The sequence below is a fragment of the Moschus berezovskii genome, chromosome 18, assembly GCF_049115385.1.
Source record: "Moschus berezovskii isolate FMDL1 chromosome 18, NW_MosBer_1.0, whole genome shotgun sequence".
Taxonomy (NCBI): domain Eukaryota; kingdom Metazoa; phylum Chordata; class Mammalia; order Artiodactyla; family Moschidae; genus Moschus; species Moschus berezovskii.
This window is the reverse complement of record NC_142477.1, coordinates 48,540,212-48,546,878: the sequence shown is the minus strand read 5'-3', so window position 1 is coordinate 48,546,878 and position 6,667 is coordinate 48,540,212. Positions and strand designations below refer to the sequence as shown.

Below are 6,667 nucleotides of genomic sequence, written 5' to 3'. Positions count from 1 at the left end.
ACGTGTATTAGTCTCGACTGTTGCTATAACAAATAATCACAAACTTGATGGCACAAAACGCATAAATTTATTATACTACAGTTATGTAGATAAGAAGTCTGACAAAAATCTTACTGAAACAAAAATCAAGGTATTGGCGGGGCTCTGGGAGAAGGCTGGAGGCTCTGTGGGAGAACACTTTCTCAGCTTTTAGAAGCTTTTAGAAGTTCCATGGCTCAAAGCCAGCAGTGGCCAGCCCTTCTCAAGTCTCACTTCTCTGACCTTCTTCTGTCTTCACATCCTTCTCAGATAGAAGCTGAGAAAGATTCTCTGCTTTTAAGAACTTATGTGATTAGACTGGGACCATCAAGACAATTTCCCTATTTAAAGGCCAGCTGATTAGCAACTTTAATTCCATTTACAATCTTAGCTTCCTTTTGCATATTCACAGGTTCCAGAGACTAGGACATGAAAATCTTTGGGGGGCCAATGTTCTGTGTACTACAGCATGGAACAAGAATAGAAGTAGAACTTTTTTTAACAAGATGGGATATAGTTCTTAATATTTTTAGATAAGATGATACTACTGTTAGGAATTTAGAATGGAAAATAGGAGTCCAAAATGGCAGTGGCTAAAAGACAAGGAAGGGAAAAGTCCAGGAAAATAGAACAAAGGAAGGTCAAAGGAAGGTCCGAGGACCTGAGTGAGGACCTCAGGTAGAACAAACAGCACTCCTGGCTAGCCCAATTTACATAATGCAGGCCCAGGGGGAGGAAAAAGAGGAGCCAAAGAGCGCAAACTCTCTTTCTCCCTCGCGCTGGCATGCTCCTCCACTCTTTTCTCTCATGCCCTCACACTTCGAGGATGGATTCTCCTGCTATCTTCTAAATAAAATAGAGCTGTAACACTGATTTGTCTGAGAGCTATAACACGGTTTGTCCAAGACCCGAGAGCTGTGACACACAAAGGGCTTTAATGCCTGTCACTCCAAATCTTTGTTGTGTTGAGACAGAACTGAGGAGCATACTATGAAATATATATATATATATTTCATACTCCTATATATATATAGGAGTATGAATATATATTTCACTTTCTAAATTTTCCTAATCCTAATAGGAGTATGATGATATGAGAAAAGAAAGTGAAAGTTGCTCAGTCGTGTCCAATTCTTTGTGACTCCATGGACTAGACAGTCCATGGAATTCTCCAGGCCAGAATACTGGAGTGGGTAGCCTTTCCCTTCTCCAGGGGATCTTCTCAACCCGGGGACTGAACCCAGGTCTCCTGCATTGAAGACAGATTCTTTACCAGCCGAGTCACAAGGGAAGCCCAAGAGTACTGGAGTTGGTAGACTATCCCTTCTCCAGTGGAGCTTTCTGATCCAGGAATAGAACCAGGGTCTCCTGCATTGAAGGTATATTCTTTATCAACTGAGTTATCTGGGGAGTGCTTATATCTATATATAAATAGATATATGGTATATGAAGAAGTGAAGTGAAGTGAAGTCGCTCAGTTGTGTCTGACTCTTTGCGACCCCATGGACCAGGCTCCTCCCATGGGATTTTCCAGGCAAGAGTACTGGAGTGGGTTGCCATTTCCTATAGACGTGTATAAAGTATATGTATATATATGGTATCTATATGGTGGGTGTATATATACATATATATTGCATTTTCTAAATTTTCCTGTCATGAGTATTATTTATATTAAAGAAAAATAATGAGTTGAGCAATTGATACATTGATCATCTGTGAGGTACCACAGTTAATAGCATTTTAGAGTTTTAAAGGCAGTTTCTGCTAGTGAAAAAAAATTTTTGAATAAAGAAAAATAATAAATCATTTAAAATAATAAAAATATTAGGTACACATCTGTAAAAGAAATTTTACTGAGAAATAGTACTTGAAAAAGAAGCATACTGAATCCTGAGTCTATAAATTCAGTTGCTTCAGAATTAATTTAAAGTTTGATGCTATTTTACATAAAGTTACAATGGGGAACATTTAATATAATTTTCTTTTGGAATAGAATAACATTTTAACAAAATGTATTTGGTAGAATAAAAAGTATAAACAATTTAGACTATTCTGAAAAAGGATGAGGATGGTGGGAAAGGATATTTCTCCTCAGATACAAAATGTATTCTGAAGCTGCAATGCATAAAACTGAAGAAGGTGTTTCAGACATAGGCCATACCTGTAGTAATCTTCTGAATCAAAAACTACTGGTGTACATACCCTACAGTACCTGTTTGAAGAGTGAAGGGAAGTAAATATTTATACTGGGTACTTGCCAAGGAGATCCAAGGTTTGATAGAGAAGAGAAATCCCAGAGTTCATTGGACTTGTTAAAAATTAAACACTTGATGGAAATTTATTCCTTCTTAGCCAAACTGTCATGTCTTTCAGAAAAGTTATGTCTTTATCATTGTAAAGAAATTTTTATTATTGAAAGTTGTCAGCTTTAGATGAAATCATGAATCCTCACTCAGATACTATTTCATTATGTCTCAAAGGAATTTTTCAAAGACATTTTTCCCTCATAACTTATATACCACCCAAACAACTTCTGGCATTTGGGAAATCTTATTTTAAAACTCCAAATATCCAAGGAAATCAGTTAAATTCTCCAACTTCTACTTGACATCTATTAAAGCTCAACCACCCAGTCTAGACTCTCAAACCTGTAGTTTGACAAAATGGTATTTATTGGCTTGGAAGCATCAGAGTATAGTGCAGAGGAACCATGAATGGTGCTCTCCACAGGGGGCCATGCATGCGTGCTAAGTCGCTTCAGTCGTGTCCAATTCTTTGTGACCCCATGGACCATAGCCCACCAGGTTCCTCTGTCCGTGGGATTCTCCAGGCAAGAATACTGGCGGGGATTGCCATGCTCTCTTCCAGGGGATTTTCCCCACCCAGGGATCAAACCCTCATCACTTACATCTCTCGCATTGGCAGGGGATTCTTTACCACTAGTGCCACCTGGGAAGCCCCCACAGAGGGGAGGAGGGTACTATTTATGGTGAGGTTTCAGTTCCTGCTGAAGGATTCTGAGGAAGCTCTCCAGGGAAAGGGAGACCTGTTCTGGGTCGGATGCTCTTCCTGCCGCAGGATTAGGAAAAACCCAGGTGGCGCTAGTGGTAAAGAACCCGCCTGCCAATGCAGGAGATGTAAAACATGCGGGTTCAATCCCTGGGTGGGGAAGATCCCCTGGAGGAGGGAACGGGCAATCCCTCCAGTATTCTTGCCTGGACAATCCCCATAAAAAGAGGACCCTGGTGAGTTATAGCCCATAGGGTCCCAAAGAGTAGGAGGACTGAAGCTACTCAGCATGAGGCGAGGGTGGCACAGTAATTGAGTATCCCCAGTAATAGATGGGGGCTTCCCGGGTGAGTCAGTGGTAAAGAATCCAAATAGATGGGCGAGGATAGCAAAGCAGGGCTGCAGGCATTATAAGTGACAAGGCAGTGGTCACACAAAGAAGGGTCATGATGATATTTCATAGCTACATGACCTTGGAAGAAACAATGTTTCCTGTGAAGAGCTGGTTTTCTCTGTGTCTGCTGCTCTCAACCTGCAGGACTTCTTTTTCATTTTTCAGTCCAAGCTGATTTTCAGTTCTTCAGCCCCAGACAGATTTTACTCTTTCCCCTCTACAGAACCACTCCAGTTTAATTTTCCTGTTATAGCTTCTGAAAATAGCTATATCCATTGATGACCAGCTTTATTTTAACAATCCAAGAGAAAAATAATGTGAATTTATGTGGTTGTTATTCAAAATTATGCTGTGAAGACATAGATTAATGACTAGGAAAATTCAGTGTAAGGTTGTTTTAGAGCTGGGTTTTGAGTTTTAATATAAAGGAGAGAGAAAATGAAAACATTAGAGACAAATGCTAACAGTTGATCAGATATGAACCAGGATATTTGCCTGAGTCAGAGCTGGGCCTTGGGTGAGAGAGGGAGAGAAACCCTCTAAAAGTGTGAAGAACTGAGCATATATAACATCTGGTCTTTTTATAATTACCTTCTTTATGTAACTCTCTGTTAGACTAACACTGACATTGCAGTCACCATTTTTCAAATGCTTCCCCCAATATCTTGCCTTCCCTTAGTCTTAAGAAGTTTTGGACAGGGGGTCCTTCTGGTAAGTAATAGACTCAGAGGAAGCAATGAATTCACCAGTTTGTTCTGCTCTCCTCTCCTTCCTTCCCTTCTGCCTCCCCTTCCCAGTCCTCCATCCCTCGCTTCCTTACTCCAACCACGTTCACTCTCCCCTTCCCTGTGGAGAAAGACCAATCTGAAAATAAATAGATGCAAAGAAATATCGAGTGATTCTGCTATGTAAGAAAGAAATGCTTGGTTAGATCTGTAGATGAACATCTTTAAGAGGCTCCTAAAATTGAAACTAAGACAATGCAGAATTTGCACATGAAAGCATTTACATAACTACTAGAAGAAGTCAACATAAAACTTCTAGGTAAGGGAAAAAGCATTTGCCCAAGAGAAGGGTCTAGAGAATAAGCAAAACAATCTCTAAATGTGCATAAACTAAAATTAAGGGGTAGAAAATTGGGATGGGGAAGAGAGGACTCATTATATTGAGAAAGGATCTTATTAAATGCAATGGGAAACAACTGTGATTATTCTCTGCGAAGTACAGGCTCTCTGGGAACTGGCATTTTGGAAGCTAGCAGGAAGTTTGGTGACAAATGATCCTGAAATGTGAACTATGCTAGAAAATATAATGGAAAAGGCAGTGATAATTTGAGCATGCACTCTTTGTAACATTTTGCTATTTCTTATCTGTGGGTATTCTGTGGGTATTTCTTATTCTGTGGGTATTCAAAAGTCACGAAAATTGAATTAAACCAGTTTTGAAACATGGGCCATCACCTTAAAAGTGTCTTTGTTAGATATTATTAAAATTTATGATTTCTAGTAGTGACTTAGAAGGAAACGCATATTTCTAATTGTGAAATAAATGTTTAAGTTTTTTTTTTTAATTTGGCAGAAGGACAAGTGAAGAGTAGGACTGACTAAATGAAATGGTAAGGAAAAACTTGCTTAAATATCTGTTGAGTAGAGATTTAGTGATTTGTCTTTTCAAGTTTGAACAAACACGATTTGAAAATGGTGTTGAAGAAATAAGAATGCTCTTAACTCATTTGTAAGTTATGTATATAGATAACATATTGAGCCCAAGAAAAATTAAAGCTGAAACATTCTGGTTCAATATACCTATTTACAAGATATCAAAGGAATATAATTAAAATAAAAAATAAGACCTGATGCTGGGAAAGATTGAAGGCAAAAGGAGAAGAGGGTGGCAGAGGATAAGATGGTTAGATAGCATCGCTGACCCAATGGACATGAATTGGAGCAAGCTCAGGCAGATAGTGGAGGACAGAAGAGTCTAGCGTGCTGTAGTCCAGGGGTCACAGAATCGAACATGACTTAGTGACTGAACAACAACAAAAATGTTAAGACTTCACCCCAATGTTCACTTCAGCACTATTTTCAATAACTAAGACATGGAACTCTCTTGCTTTTTCCATGATCCAGTGGATGTTGGCAATTTGATCTGTGGTTCCTCTGCCTTTTCTAAAACCAGCTTGAACATCTGGAAGTTCATGGTTCACATACTGCTGAAGCCTGGCTTGGAGAATCTTGAGCATGACTTTACTAGCGTGTGAGATGAGTGCAATTGTGAGGTAGTTTGAGCATTCTTTGGCATTCCCTTTCTTTGGGATTGGAATGAAGGCTGACCTTTTCCAGTCCTGTGGCCACTGCTGAGTTTTCCAAATTTCCTGGCATACTGAGTGTAGCACTTTCACAGCATCATGTTTCAGGATTTGAAATAGCTCAGCTGGAATTCCATCACCGCCACTAGCTTTGTTTGTAGTGATGCTTTCTAAGGCCCACTTGACTTCACATTCCAAGATGTCTGGCTCTAGGTCAGTGATCACACCATTGTGATTATCTTGGTCGTGAAGATCTTTTTTGTACAGTTCTTCTGTGTATTCCTGCCACCTCATCTTCATATCTTCTGCTTCTGTTAGGTCCACACCATTTCTGTCCTTTATTGAGCCCATCCTTGCATGAAATGTTCCCTTGGTATCTCTAATTTTCTTGAAGAGATCTCTTGTTTTTCCTATTCTGTTGTTTTCTTCTATTTCTTTTCATTGATCACTGAGGAAGGCTTTCTTATCTCTCCTTGCTATTCTTTGGATATTGTCTCCAAAATAAAATGCCAAAGCCTCCAAACAAAAGTTGCTAAGACTTATAAAGAAAAAATATTTTTAGAGACTTGAAACCACCATAACATGAAGAAATATCATTTAATTGCTGTAAAGTACAAAAGACTACATGAAACAAAAAAACACTTAGCTTACCTTTTTTGACATAGATGGGAAAACCTTTTTTAAGATATTTACTTTTTATTTACAAATGAAATACAAACAACCTGCTGTTTGAAAAAGTCATTGATAAGAGTTTGTATGTAATTAGGCATATGAGATTGCTGATATAAAATTACACTTGTGAAAATTGTAATTATCATGTGATTCATATTAGTATGTATTTATAAGTGTTTATCAAGTGCTAAAGGCATACTGAATGACGTGCAATTTTGCCTTTAAGGAAGAAAAGTTTTCATGGATTTTTAAATAATCACTTCCAA

The 6,667-nt window shown here is 38.6% G+C and overlaps 1 non-coding gene across 1 annotated transcript; it reads left to right on the top strand.

Annotated features, from left to right (window-relative positions):
• The first annotated feature begins 1,706 nt into the window (after window positions 1-1,706).
• LOC148774986 (small nucleolar RNA SNORD28) lies at window positions 1,707-1,775 on the top strand. Its single transcript, XR_016035268.1, has one exon. It is a non-coding gene; the product is annotated as a small nucleolar RNA SNORD28 (small nucleolar RNA).
• Window positions 1,776-6,667: the final 4,892 nt, after the last annotated feature.